At 50.3% G+C, this 12,449-nt stretch overlaps 21 non-coding genes across 21 annotated transcripts; all 21 read left to right on the top strand.

Annotated features, from left to right (window-relative positions):
* The first annotated feature begins 118 nt into the window (after positions 1-118).
* Positions 119-282, top strand: LOC125783369 (U1 spliceosomal RNA). Its single transcript, XR_007426089.1, has one exon. It is a non-coding gene; the product is annotated as a U1 spliceosomal RNA (small nuclear RNA).
* Positions 283-840: 558 nt separating this feature from the next.
* LOC125783764 (U6 spliceosomal RNA) lies at positions 841-947 on the top strand. The gene has a single exon (XR_007426484.1). It is a non-coding gene; the product is annotated as a U6 spliceosomal RNA (small nuclear RNA).
* Positions 948-1,225: 278 nt separating this feature from the next.
* Positions 1,226-1,389, top strand: LOC125783368 (U1 spliceosomal RNA). Its single transcript, XR_007426088.1, has one exon. It is a non-coding gene; the product is annotated as a U1 spliceosomal RNA (small nuclear RNA).
* A 558-nt stretch (positions 1,390-1,947) lies between these two features.
* On the top strand, positions 1,948-2,054 carry LOC125783763 (U6 spliceosomal RNA). The gene has a single exon (XR_007426483.1). It is a non-coding gene; the product is annotated as a U6 spliceosomal RNA (small nuclear RNA).
* A 278-nt stretch (positions 2,055-2,332) lies between these two features.
* LOC125783367 (U1 spliceosomal RNA) lies at positions 2,333-2,496 on the top strand. The gene has a single exon (XR_007426087.1). It is a non-coding gene; the product is annotated as a U1 spliceosomal RNA (small nuclear RNA).
* A 558-nt stretch (positions 2,497-3,054) lies between these two features.
* LOC125783762 (U6 spliceosomal RNA) lies at positions 3,055-3,161 on the top strand. The gene has a single exon (XR_007426482.1). It is a non-coding gene; the product is annotated as a U6 spliceosomal RNA (small nuclear RNA).
* A 278-nt stretch (positions 3,162-3,439) lies between these two features.
* Positions 3,440-3,603, top strand: LOC125783365 (U1 spliceosomal RNA). The gene has a single exon (XR_007426086.1). It is a non-coding gene; the product is annotated as a U1 spliceosomal RNA (small nuclear RNA).
* Positions 3,604-4,161: 558 nt separating this feature from the next.
* On the top strand, positions 4,162-4,268 carry LOC125783761 (U6 spliceosomal RNA). Its single transcript, XR_007426481.1, has one exon. It is a non-coding gene; the product is annotated as a U6 spliceosomal RNA (small nuclear RNA).
* Positions 4,269-4,546: 278 nt separating this feature from the next.
* LOC125783364 (U1 spliceosomal RNA) lies at positions 4,547-4,710 on the top strand. Its single transcript, XR_007426085.1, has one exon. It is a non-coding gene; the product is annotated as a U1 spliceosomal RNA (small nuclear RNA).
* Positions 4,711-5,268: 558 nt separating this feature from the next.
* On the top strand, positions 5,269-5,375 carry LOC125783760 (U6 spliceosomal RNA). Its single transcript, XR_007426480.1, has one exon. It is a non-coding gene; the product is annotated as a U6 spliceosomal RNA (small nuclear RNA).
* Positions 5,376-5,653: 278 nt separating this feature from the next.
* On the top strand, positions 5,654-5,817 carry LOC125783362 (U1 spliceosomal RNA). The gene has a single exon (XR_007426083.1). It is a non-coding gene; the product is annotated as a U1 spliceosomal RNA (small nuclear RNA).
* A 558-nt stretch (positions 5,818-6,375) lies between these two features.
* On the top strand, positions 6,376-6,482 carry LOC125783759 (U6 spliceosomal RNA). Its single transcript, XR_007426479.1, has one exon. It is a non-coding gene; the product is annotated as a U6 spliceosomal RNA (small nuclear RNA).
* Positions 6,483-6,760: 278 nt separating this feature from the next.
* LOC125783361 (U1 spliceosomal RNA) lies at positions 6,761-6,924 on the top strand. The gene has a single exon (XR_007426082.1). It is a non-coding gene; the product is annotated as a U1 spliceosomal RNA (small nuclear RNA).
* A 1,110-nt stretch (positions 6,925-8,034) lies between these two features.
* On the top strand, positions 8,035-8,141 carry LOC125783655 (U6 spliceosomal RNA). Its single transcript, XR_007426375.1, has one exon. It is a non-coding gene; the product is annotated as a U6 spliceosomal RNA (small nuclear RNA).
* Positions 8,142-8,419: 278 nt separating this feature from the next.
* Positions 8,420-8,583, top strand: LOC125783360 (U1 spliceosomal RNA). Its single transcript, XR_007426081.1, has one exon. It is a non-coding gene; the product is annotated as a U1 spliceosomal RNA (small nuclear RNA).
* A 558-nt stretch (positions 8,584-9,141) lies between these two features.
* Positions 9,142-9,248, top strand: LOC125783758 (U6 spliceosomal RNA). The gene has a single exon (XR_007426478.1). It is a non-coding gene; the product is annotated as a U6 spliceosomal RNA (small nuclear RNA).
* A 278-nt stretch (positions 9,249-9,526) lies between these two features.
* Positions 9,527-9,690, top strand: LOC125783359 (U1 spliceosomal RNA). Its single transcript, XR_007426080.1, has one exon. It is a non-coding gene; the product is annotated as a U1 spliceosomal RNA (small nuclear RNA).
* A 558-nt stretch (positions 9,691-10,248) lies between these two features.
* On the top strand, positions 10,249-10,355 carry LOC125783757 (U6 spliceosomal RNA). Its single transcript, XR_007426477.1, has one exon. It is a non-coding gene; the product is annotated as a U6 spliceosomal RNA (small nuclear RNA).
* A 278-nt stretch (positions 10,356-10,633) lies between these two features.
* LOC125783476 (U1 spliceosomal RNA) lies at positions 10,634-10,797 on the top strand. Its single transcript, XR_007426199.1, has one exon. It is a non-coding gene; the product is annotated as a U1 spliceosomal RNA (small nuclear RNA).
* A 558-nt stretch (positions 10,798-11,355) lies between these two features.
* LOC125783755 (U6 spliceosomal RNA) lies at positions 11,356-11,462 on the top strand. The gene has a single exon (XR_007426475.1). It is a non-coding gene; the product is annotated as a U6 spliceosomal RNA (small nuclear RNA).
* A 278-nt stretch (positions 11,463-11,740) lies between these two features.
* Positions 11,741-11,904, top strand: LOC125783546 (U1 spliceosomal RNA). Its single transcript, XR_007426269.1, has one exon. It is a non-coding gene; the product is annotated as a U1 spliceosomal RNA (small nuclear RNA).
* Positions 11,905-12,449: the final 545 nt, after the last annotated feature.

Genomic DNA, 12,449 nt, shown 5'->3' with positions numbered 1-12,449 from the left:
TCAGGATGAGAGGCGGGGCTACGATCTCATCAAGCCCCTCCCCTCAAGAATTACACCATCACCCTCTTTCTGCATTAGCTGCGGTCAGGATGAGCATTCCCCAAAAACAACAACTTTCATACTTACCTGGCAGGGGTGATACCATGATCAGAAAGGTGGTTCGCCCAGAGCGAGGCTCAGCCATTGCACTCGGGCTGTGCTGACCTTTGCGAATTCCCCAAATGCGGGAATCTCGACTGCATAATTTCTGGTAGTGGGGGACTGCGTGCGCGCTCTCCCCTGACGTGCTTCTGTGACCAATGTAGAGTTGTGTTTCTGCGGCTTTGTGTTTGGCTGAGCAAAGTGTTGGGAAAGCAGCTGTAGGCGTTCCTTGCCGTAGAAAACGGGGGTGCCTTGTGACCCACGCTTAGGAGATCTGCCCCAGTGTCAAGCTCAGGTCAGACTTGCTGATGTTTTCCCAGTAGGCATATTCCTGTGAAAAAAAAGAAGTGGAATGGTAGCTCCAAAAGCTTGGAATTCATAGATCTGACCAGCACCTTCCTATGACATTCTTCAATGCAGCTCAGTCATTGCTTCTCAGCTCATGCTTGATTTCATTTAGTCACCTGGCATCCAAAGAACCTTCTTCTGCGTTCGAAGGTAGAAAATGTGCTATGTATACTAAGTACTGCCCCGTGTGAAACAAAAAAGCGTCACTGGAGTCCAAAGTGGGGAGGGCTTGACACTCCCAGCCTGTGAGGTGTCAAGAGGACACCTGATAAGCCTCTGAGGCCTGCCCTCTTGCAGAAACCCTGTTGAGGCGCGGAATGGTATATGGGAGAGACGTGGGCCACGTGGAGCGTGCTTGCTACGGCAGCACATATACTAAAATTGGATCGATACAGAGAAGATTAGCATGGCCCCTGCGAAAGGATGACACGCAAATCCGTGAGGCGCTCCTTGTTTTGTTCCGTCTAACGGAAAGTACGGCCCATGTCAGCATCTGCCCTGTAATGTCTTGAGATTGCTTTGCAAAAGCATGAGAAATGCTCGCAAGGCCTGCTAAGTAAATGCCCTGTCAGAGTCAAAGAGGTCGCTAGACGCAAGGACTCCGCGAGAGCCTTTAGTTCAGGATGAGAGGCGGGGCTACGATCTCATCAAGCCCCTCCCCTCAAGAATTACACCATCACCCTCTTCCTGCATTAGCTGCGGTCAGGATGAGCATTCCCCAAAAACAACAACTTTCATACTTACCTGGCAGGGGTGATACCATGATCAGAAAGGTGGTTCGCCCAGAGCGAGGCTCAGCCATTGCACTCGGGCTGTGCTGACCTTTGCGAATTCCCCAAATGCGGGAATCTCGACTGCATAATTTCTGGTAGTGGGGGACTGCGTGCGCGCTCTCCCCTGACGTGCTTCTGTGACCAATGTAGAGTTGTGTTTCTGCGGCTTTGTGTTTGGCTGAGCAAAGTGTTGGGAAAGCAGCTGTAGGCGTTCCTTGCCGTAGAAAACGGGGGTGCCTTGTGACCCACGCTTTGGAGATCTGCCCCAGTGTCAAGCTCAGGTCAGACTTGCTGATGTTTTCCCAGTAGGCATATTCCTGTGAAAAAAAAGAAGTGGAATGGTAGCTCCAAAAGCTTGGAATTCATAGATCTGACCAGCACCTTCCTATGACATTCTTCAATGCAGCTCAGTCATTGCTTCTCAGCTCATGCTTGATTTCATTTAGTCACCTGGCATCCAAAGAACCTTCTTCTGCGTTCGAAGGTAGAAAATGTGCTATGTATACTAAGTACTGCCCCGTGTGAAACAAAAAAGCGTCACTGGAGTCCAAAGTGGGGAGGGCTTGACACTCCCAGCCTGTGAGGTGTCAAGAGGACACCTGATAAGCCTCTGAGGCCTGCCCTCTTGCAGAAACCCTGTTGAGGCGCGGAATGGTATATGGGAGAGACGTGGGCCACGTGGAGCGTGCTTGCTACGGCAGCACATATACTAAAATTGGATCGATACAGAGAAGATTAGCATGGCCCCTGCGAAAGGATGACACGCAAATCCGTGAGGCGCTCCTTGTTTTGTTCCGTCTAACGGAAAGTACGGCCCATGTCAGCATCTGCCCCGTAATGTCTTGAGATTGCTTTGCAAAAGCATGAGAAATGCTCGCAAGGCCTGCTAAGTAAATGCCCTGTCAGAGTCAAAGAGGTCGCTAGACGCAAGGACTCCGCGAGAGCCTTTAGTTCAGGATGAGAGGCGGGGCTACGATCTCATCAAGCCCCTCCCCTCAAGAATTACACCATCACCCTCTTCCTGCATTAGCTGCGGTCAGGATGAGCATTCCCCAAAAACAACAACTTTCATACTTACCTGGCAGGGGTGATACCATGATCAGAAAGGTGGTTCGCCCAGAGCGAGGCTCAGCCATTGCACTCGGGCTGTGCTGACCTTTGCGAATTCCCCAAATGCGGGAATCTCGACTGCATAATTTCTGGTAGTGGGGGACTGCGTGCGCGCTCTCCCCTGACGTGCTTCTGTGACCAATGTAGAGTTGTGTTTCTGCGGCTTTGTGTTTGGCTGAGCAAAGTGTTGGGAAAGCAGCTGTAGGCGTTCCTTGCCGTAGAAAACGGGGGTGCCTTGTGACCCACGCTTTGGAGATCTGCCCCAGTGTCAAGCTCAGGTCAGACTTGCTGATGTTTTCCCAGTAGGCATATTCCTGTGAAAAAAAAGAAGTGGAATGGTAGCTCCAAAAGCTTGGAATTCATAGATCTGACCAGCACCTTCCTATGACATTCTTCAATGCAGCTCAGTCATTGCTTCTCAGCTCATGCTTGATTTCATTTAGTCACCTGGCATCCAAAGAACCTTCTTCTGCGTTCGAAGGTAGAAAATGTGCTATGTATACTAAGTACTGCCCCGTGTGAAACAAAAAAGCGTCACTGGAGTCCAAAGTGGGGAGGGCTTGACACTCCCAGCCTGTGAGGTGTCAAGAGGACACCTGATAAGCCTCTGAGGCCTGCCCTCTTGCAGAAACCCTGTTGAGGCGCGGAATGGTATACGGGAGAGACGTGGGCCACGTGGAGCGTGCTTGCTACGGCAGCACATATACTAAAATTGGATCGATACAGAGAAGATTAGCATGGCCCCTGCGAAAGGATGACACGCAAATCCGTGAGGCGCTCCTTGTTTTGTTCCGTCTAACGGAAAGTACGGCCCATGTCAGCATCTGCCCCGTAATGTCTTGAGATTGCTTTGCAAAAGCATGAGAAATGCTCGCAAGGCCTGCTAAGTAAATGCCCTGTCAGAGTCAAAGAGGTCGCTAGACGCAAGGACTCCGCGAGAGCCTTTAGTTCAGGATGAGAGGCGGGGCTACGATCTCATCAAGCCCCTCCCCTCAAGAATTACACCATCACCCTCTTCCTGCATTAGCTGCGGTCAGGATGAGCATTCCCCAAAAACAACAACTTTCATACTTACCTGGCAGGGGTGATACCATGATCAGAAAGGTGGTTCGCCCAGAGCGAGGCTCAGCCATTGCACTCGGGCTGTGCTGACCTTTGCGAATTCCCCAAATGCGGGAATCTCGACTGCATAATTTCTGGTAGTGGGGGACTGCGTGCGCGCTCTCCCCTGACGTGCTTCTGTGACCAATGTAGAGTTGTGTTTCTGCGGCTTTGTGTTTGGCTGAGCAAAGTGTTGGGAAAGCAGCTGTAGGCGTTCCTTGCCGTAGAAAACGGGGGTGCCTTGTGACCCACGCTTTGGAGATCTGCCCCAGTGTCAAGCTCAGGTCAGACTTGCTGATGTTTTCCCAGTAGGCATATTCCTGTGAAAAAAAAGAAGTGGAATGGTAGCTCCAAAAGCTTGGAATTCATAGATCTGACCAGCACCTTCCTATGACATTCTTCAATGCAGCTCAGTCATTGCTTCTCAGCTCATGCTTGATTTCATTTAGTCACCTGGCATCCAAAGAACCTTCTTCTGCGTTCGAAGGTAGAAAATGTGCTATGTATACTAAGTACTGCCCCGTGTGAAACAAAAAAGCGTCACTGGAGTCCAAAGTGGGGAGGGCTTGACACTCCCAGCCTGTGAGGTGTCAAGAGGACACCTGATAAGCCTCTGAGGCCTGCCCTCTTGCAGAAACCCTGTTGAGGCGCGGAATGGTATATGGGAGAGACGTGGGCCACGTGGAGCGTGCTTGCTACGGCAGCACATATACTAAAATTGGATCGATACAGAGAAGATTAGCATGGCCCCTGCGAAAGGATGACACGCAAATCCGTGAGGCGCTCCTTGTTTTGTTCCGTCTAACGGAAAGTACGGCCCATGTCAGCATCTGCCCCGTAATGTCTTGAGATTGCTTTGCAAAAGCATGAGAAATGCTCGCAAGGCCTGCTAAGTAAATGCCCTGTCAGAGTCAAAGAGGTCGCTAGACGCAAGGACTGCGCGAGAGCCTTTAGTTCAGGATGAGAGGCGGGGCTACGATCTCATCAAGCCCCTCCCCTCAAGAATTACACCATCACCCTCTTCCTGCATTAGCTGCGGTCAGGATGAGCATTCCCCAAAAACAACAACTTTCATACTTACCTGGCAGGGGTGATACCATGATCAGAAAGGTGGTTCGCCCAGAGCGAGGCTCAGCCATTGCACTCGGGCTGTGCTGACCTTTGCGAATTCCCCAAATGCGGGAATCTCGACTGCATAATTTCTGGTAGTGGGGGACTGCGTGCGCGCTCTCCCCTGACGTGCTTCTGTGACCAATGTAGAGTTGTGTTTCTGCGGCTTTGTGTTTGGCTGAGCAAAGTGTTGGGAAAGCAGCTGTAGGCGTTCCTTGCCGTAGAAAACGGGGGTGCCTTGTGACCCACGCTTTGGAGATCTGCCCCAGTGTCAAGCTCAGGTCAGACTTGCTGATGTTTTCCCAGTAGGCATATTCCTGTGAAAAAAAAGAAGTGGAATGGTAGCTCCAAAAGCTTGGAATTCATAGATCTGACCAGCACCTTCCTATGACATTCTTCAATGCAGCTCAGTCATTGCTTCTCAGCTCATGCTTGATTTCATTTAGTCACCTGGCATCCAAAGAACCTTCTTCTGCGTTCGAAGGTAGAAAATGTGCTATGTATACTAAGTACTGCCCCGTGTGAAACAAAAAAGCGTCACTGGAGTCCAAAGTGGGGAGGGCTTGACACTCCCAGCCTGTGAGGTGTCAAGAGGACACCTGATAAGCCTCTGAGGCCTGCCCTCTTGCAGAAACCCTGTTGAGGCGCGGAATGGTATATGGGAGAGACGTGGGCCACGTGGAGCGTGCTTGCTACGGCAGCACATATACTAAAATTGGATCGATACAGAGAAGATTAGCATGGCCCCTGCGAAAGGATGACACGCAAATCCGTGAGGCGCTCCTTGTTTTGTTCCGTCTAACGGAAAGTACGGCCCATGTCAGCATCTGCCCCGTAATGTCTTGAGATTGCTTTGCAAAAGCATGAGAAATGCTCGCAAGGCCTGCTAAGTAAATGCCCTGTCAGAGTCAAAGAGGTCGCTAGACGCAAGGACTGCGCGAGAGCCTTTAGTTCAGGATGAGAGGCGGGGCTACGATCTCATCAAGCCCCTCCCCTCAAGAATTACACCATCACCCTCTTCCTGCATTAGCTGCGGTCAGGATGAGCATTCCCCAAAAACAACAACTTTCATACTTACCTGGCAGGGGTGATACCATGATCAGAAAGGTGGTTCGCCCAGAGCGAGGCTCAGCCATTGCACTCGGGCTGTGCTGACCTTTGCGAATTCCCCAAATGCGGGAATCTCGACTGCATAATTTCTGGTAGTGGGGGACTGCGTGCGCGCTCTCCCCTGACGTGTTTCTGTGACCAATGTAGAGTTGTGTTTCTGCGGCTTTGTGTTTGGCTGAGCAAAGTGTTGGGAAAGCAGCTGTAGGCGTTCCTTGCCGTAGAAAACGGGGGTGCCTTGTGACCCACGCTTTGGAGATCTGTCCCAGTGTCAAGCTCAGGTCAGACTTGCTGATGTTTTCCCAGTAGGCATATTCCTGTGAAAAAAAAGAAGTGGAATGGTAGCTCCAAAAGCTTGGAATTCATAGATCTGACCAGCACCTTCCTATGACATTCTTCAATGCAGCTCAGTCATTGCTTCTCAGCTCATGCTTGATTTCATTTAGTCACCTGGCATCCAAAGAACCTTCTTCTGCGTTCGAAGGTAGAAAATGTGCTATGTATACTAAGTACTGCCCCGTGTGAAACAAAAAAGCGTCACTGGAGTCCAAAGTGGGGAGGGCTTGACACTCCCAGCCTGTGAGGTGTCAAGAGGACACCTGATAAGCCTCTGAGGCCTGCCCTCTTGCAGAAACCCTGTTGAGGCGCGGAATGGTATATGGGAGAGACGTGGGCCACGTGGAGCGTGCTTGCTACGGCAGCACATATACTAAAATTGGATCGATACAGAGAAGATTAGCATGGCCCCTGCGAAAGGATGACACGCAAATCCGTGAGGCGCTCCTTGTTTTGTTCCGTCTAACGGAAAGTACGGCCCATGTCAGCATCTGCCCCGTAATGTCTTGAGATTGCTTTGCAAAAGCATGAGAAATGCTCGCAAGGCCTGCTAAGTAAATGTCCTGTCAGAGTCAAAGAGGTCGCTAGACGCAAGGACTCCGCGAGAGCCTTTAGTTCAGGATGAGAGGCGGGGCTACGATCTCATCAAGCCCCTCCCCTCAAGAATTACACCATCACCCTCTTCCTGCATTAGCTGTGGTCAGGATGAGCATTCCCCAAAAACAACAACTTTCATACTTACCTGGCAGGGGTGATACCATGATCAGAAAGGTGGTTCGCCCAGAGCGAGGCTCAGCCATTGCACTCGGGCTGTGCTGACCTTTGCGAATTCCCCAAATGCGGGAATCTCGACTGCATAATTTCTGGTAGTGGGGGACTGCGTGCGCGCTCTCCCCTGACGTGCTTCTGTGACCAATGTAGAGTTGTGTTTCTGCGGCTTTGTGTTTGGCTGAGCAAAGTGTTGGGAAAGCAGCTGTAGGCGTTCCTTGCCGTAGAAAACGGGGGTGCCTCGTGACCCACGCTTTGGAGATCTGCCCCAGTGTCAAGCTCAGGTCAGACTTGCTGATGTTCTCCCAGTAGGCATATTCCTGTGAAAAAAAAGAAGTGGAATGGTAGCTCCAAAAGCTTGGAATTCATAGATCTGACCAGCACCTTTCTATGACATTCTTCAATGCAGCTCAGTCATTGCTTCTCAGCTCATGCTTGATTTCATTTAGTCACCTGGCATCCAAAGAACCTTCTTCTGCGTTCGAAGGTAGAAAATGTGCTATTGTGGTATCTTGAGCTGTGATGCCATGTAGATGCATGAAATAAGTCTTCGCTGATACTGTTCTTTGTATATAAGAAAATTTATTACAGAAAAAAGAATAATTAGTACAAAAGATAACAGCATCATTAACAAGCAAACCGGTTTTGCAGGGAGAGAGCTCTTTTCCCAAATGTATTACAATGGTAAAATTGTATAAGGAGTCTGTCTGTCTGGAGTGAGGGTCCTCTGAGAGATGGTGGAATGTGGGCCAATAGCAGAAAAACACCCCACATCTGTTTGACTTTAAATTGTTGGACTCAGGCCTGAAAACATACATGTCCGTTTATGGTAAAGAAACGTGATACGCGTTGATCTTAACGTATAAATACTCTGGGAACAAAGAGAGACGGAGGGAGAGAGCTTCAGACACCGTGAATTAGGACAACTCATCTCTCCACTGTATCTTCTGAAACTCTGTTATATAATAAACTTAACCTGATTGATAAAACTAGAAGACAGTGTGTTAAGTTTCATTTCTTCAAGAACCATCCATCAAGAGAAGACACCACACTATGTATACTAAGTACTGCCCCGTGTGAAACAAAAAAGCGTCACTGGAGTCCAAAGTGGGGAGGGCTTGACACTCCCAGCCTGTGAGGTGTCAAGAGGACACCTGATAAGCCTCTGAGGCCTGCCCTCTTGCAGAAACCCTGTTGAGGCGCGGAATGGTATATGGGAGAGACGTGGGCCACGTGGAGCGTGCTTGCTACGGCAGCACATATACTAAAATTGGATCGATACAGAGAAGATTAGCATGGCCCCTGCAAAAGGATGACACGCAAATCCGTGAGGCGCTCCTTGTTTTGTTCCGTCTAACGGAAAGTACGGCCCATGTCAGCATCTGCCCCGTAATGTCTTGAGATTGCTTTGCAAAAGCATGAGAAATGCTCGCAAGGCCTGCTAAGTAAATGCCCTGTCAGAGTCAAAGAGGTCGCTAGACGCAAGGACTCCGCGAGAGCCTTTAGTTCAGGATGAGAGGCGGGGCTACGATCTCATCAAGCCCCTCCCCTCAAGAATTACACCATCACCCTCTTCCTGCATTAGCTGCGGTCAGGATGAGCATTCCCCAAAAACAACAACTTTCATACTTACCTGGCAGGGGTGATACCATGATCAGAAAGGTGGTTCGCCCAGAGCGAGGCTCAGCCATTGCACTCGGGCTGTGCTGACCTTTGCGAATTCCCCAAATGCGGGAATCTCGACTGCATAATTTCTGGTAGTGGGGGACTGCGTGCGCGCTCTCCCCTGACGTGCTTCTGTGACCAATGTAGAGTTGTGTTTCTGCGGCTTTGTGTTTGGCTGAGCAAAGTGTTGGGAAAGCAGCTGTAGGCGTTCCTTGCCGCAGAAAACGGGGGTGCCTCGTGACCCACGCTTTGGAGATCTGCCCCAGTGTCAAGCTCAGGTCAGACTTGCTGATGTTTTCCCAGTAGGCATATTCCTGTGAAAAAAAAGAAGTGGAATGGTAGCTCCAAAAGCTTGGAATTCATAGATCTGACCAGCACCTTCCTATGACATTCTTCAATGCAGCTCAGTCATTGCTTCTCAGCTCATGCTTGATTTCATTTAGTCACCTGGCATCCAAAGAACCTTCTTCTGCGTTCGAAGGTAGAAAATGTGCTATGTATACTAAGTACTGCCCCGTGTGAAACAAAAAAGCGTCACTGGAGTCCAAAGTGGGGAGGGCTTGACACTCCCAGCCTGTGAGGTGTCAAGAGGACACCTGATAAGCCTCTGAGGCCTGCCCTCTTGCAGAAACCCTGTTGAGGCGCGGAATGGTATATGGGAGAGACGTGGGCCACGTGGAGCGTGCTTGCTACGGCAGCACATATACTAAAATTGGATCGATACAGAGAAGATTAGCATGGCCCCTGCGAAAGGATGACACGCAAATCCGTGAGGCGCTCCTTGTTTTGTTCCGTCTAACGGAAAGTACGGCCCATGTCAGCATCTGCCCCGTAATGTCTTGAGATTGCTTTGCAAAAGCATGAGAAATGCTCGCAAGGCCTGCTAAGTAAATGCCCTGTCAGAGTCAAAGAGGTCGCTAGACGCAAGGACTCCGCGAGAGCCTTTAGTTCAGGATGAGAGGCGGGGCTACGATCTCATCAAGCCCCTCCCCTCAAGAATTACACCATCACCCTCTTCCTGCATTAGCTGCGGTCAGGATGAGCATTCCCCAAAAACAACAACTTTCATACTTACCTGGCAGGGGTGATACCATGATCAGAAAGGTGGTTCGCCCAGAGCGAGGCTCAGCCATTGCACTCGGGCTGTGCTGACCTTTGCGAATTCCCCAAATGCGGGAATCTCGACTGCATAATTTCTGGTAGTGGGGGACTGCGTGCGCGCTCTCCCCTGACGTGCTTCTGTGACCAATGTAGAGTTGTGTTTCTGCGGCTTTGTGTTTGGCTGAGCAAAGTGTTGGGAAAGCAGCTGTAGGCGTTCCTTGCCGTAGAAAACGGGGGTGCCTTGTGACCCACGCTTTGGAGATCTGCCCCAGTGTCAAGCTCAGGTCAGACTTGCTGATGTTTTCCCAGTAGGCATATTCCTGTGAAAAAAAAGAAGTGGAATGGTAGCTCCAAAAGCTTGGAATTCATAGATCTGACCAGCACCTTCCTATGACATTCTTCAATGCAGCTCAGTCATTGCTTCTCAGCTCATGCTTGATTTCATTTAGTCACCTGGCATCCAAAGAACCTTCTTCTGCGTTCGAAGGTAGAAAATGTGCTATGTATACTAAGTACTGCCCCGTGTGAAACAAAAAAGCGTCACTGGAGTCCAAAGTGGGGAGGGCTTGACACTCCCAGCCTGTGAGGTGTCAAGAGGACACCTGATAAGCCTCTGAGGCCTGCCCTCTTGCAGAAACCCTGTTGAGGCGCGGAATGGTATATGGGAGAGACGTGGGCCACGTGGAGCGTGCTTGCTACGGCAGCACATATACTAAAATTGGATCGATACAGAGAAGATTAGCATGGCCCCTGCGAAAGGATGACACGCAAATCCGTGAGGCGCTCCTTGTTTTGTTCCGTCTAACGGAAAGTACGGCCCATGTCAGCATCTGCCCCGTAATGTCTTGAGATTGCTTTGCAAAAGCATGAGAAATGCTCGCAAGGCCTGCTAAGTAAATGCCCTGTCAGAGTCAAAGAGGTCGCTAGACGCAAGGACTCCGCGAGAGCCTTTAGTTCAGGATGAGAGGCGGGGCTACGATCTCATCAAGCCCCTCCCCTCAAGAATTACACCATCACCCTCTTCCTGCATTAGCTGCGGTCAGGATGAGCATTCCCCAAAAACAACAACTTTCATACTTACCTGGCAGGGGTGATACCATGATCAGAAAGGTGGTTCGCCCAGAGCGAGGCTCAGCCATTGCACTCGGGCTGCGCTGACCTTTGCGAATTCCCCAAATGCGGGAATCTCGACTGCATAATTTCTGGTAGTGGGGGACTGCGTGCGCGCTCTCCCCTGACGTGCTTCTGTGACCAATGTAGAGTTGTGTTTCTGCGGCTTTGTGTTTGGCTGAGCAAAGTGTTGGGAAAGCAGCTGTAGGCGTTCCTTGCCGTAGAAAACGGGGGTGCCTTGTGACCCACGCTTTGGAGATCTGCCCCAGTGTCAAGCTCAGGTCAGACTTGCTGATGTTTTCCCAGTAGGCATATTCCTGTGAAAAAAAAGAAGTGGAATGGTAGCTCCAAAAGCTTGGAATTCATAGATCTGACCAGCACCTTCCTATGACATTCTTCAATGCAGCTCAGTCATTGCTTCTCAGCTCATGCTTGATTTCATTTAGTCACCTGGCATCCAAAGAACCTTCTTCTGCGTTCGAAGGTAGAAAATGTGCTATGTATACTAAGTACTGCCCCGTGTGAAACAAAAAAGCGTCACTGGAGTCCAAAGTGGGGAGGGCTTGACACTCCCAGCCTGTGAGGTGTCAAGAGGACACCTGATAAGCCTCTGAGGCCTGCCCTCTTGCAGAAACCCTGTTGAGGCGCGGAATGGTATATGGGAGAGACGTGGGCCACGTGGAGCGTGCTTGCTACGGCAGCACATATACTAAAATTGGATCGATACAGAGAAGATTAGCATGGCCCCTGCGAAAGGATGACACGCAAATCCGTGAGGCGCTCCTTGTTTTGTTCCGTCTAACGGAAAGTACGGCCCATGTCAGCATCTGCCCCGTAATGTCTTGAGATTGCTTTGCAAAAGCATGAGAAATGCTCGCAAGGCCTGCTAAGTAAATGCCCTGTCAGAGTCAAAGAGGTCGCTAGACGCAAGGACTCCGCGAGAGCCTTTAGTTCAGGATGAGAGGCGGGGCTACGATCTCATCAAGCCCCTCCCCTCAAGAATTACACCATCACCCTCTTCCTGCATTAGCTGCGGTCAGGATGAGCATTCCCCAAAAACAACAACTTTCATACTTACCTGGCAGGGATGATACCATGATCAGAAAGGTGGTTCGCCCAGAGCGAGGCTCAGCCATTGCACTCGGGCTGTGCTGACCTTTGCGAATTCCCCAAATGCGGGAATCTCGACTGCATAATTTCTGGTAGTGGGGGACTGCGTGCGCGCTCTCCCCTGACGTGCTTCTGTGACCAATGTAGAGTTGTGTTTCTGCGGCTTTGTGTTTGGCTGAGCAAAGTGTTGGGAAAGCAGCTGTAGGCGTTCCTTGCCGTAGAAAACGGGGGTGCCTTGTGACCCACGCTTTGGAGATCTGCCCCAGTGTCAAGCTCAGGTCAGACTTGCTGATGTTTTCCCAGTAGGCATATTCCTGTGAAAAAAAAGAAGTGGAATGGTAGCTCCAAAAGCTTGGAATTCATAGATCTGACCAGCACCTTCCTATGACATTCTTCAATGCAGCTCAGTCATTGCTTCTCAGCTCATGCTTGATTTCATTTAGTCACCTGGCATCCAAAGAACCTTCTTCTGCGTTCGAAGGTAGAAAATGTGCTATGTATACTAAGTACTGCCCCGTGTGAAACAAAAAAGCGTCACTGGAGTCCAAAGTGGGGAGGGCTTGACACTCCCAGCCTGTGAGGTGTCAAGAGGACACCTGATAAGCCTCTGAGGCCTGCCCTCTTGCAGAAACCCTGTTGAGGCGCGGAATGGTATATGGGAGAGACGTG

This window comes from Astyanax mexicanus, chromosome 18 (assembly GCF_023375975.1).
Source record: "Astyanax mexicanus isolate ESR-SI-001 chromosome 18, AstMex3_surface, whole genome shotgun sequence".
Taxonomy (NCBI): domain Eukaryota; kingdom Metazoa; phylum Chordata; class Actinopteri; order Characiformes; family Acestrorhamphidae; genus Astyanax; species Astyanax mexicanus.
The sequence above is the reverse complement of the archived record's forward strand: the minus strand, read 5'-3'. Positions and strand labels throughout refer to the sequence as shown.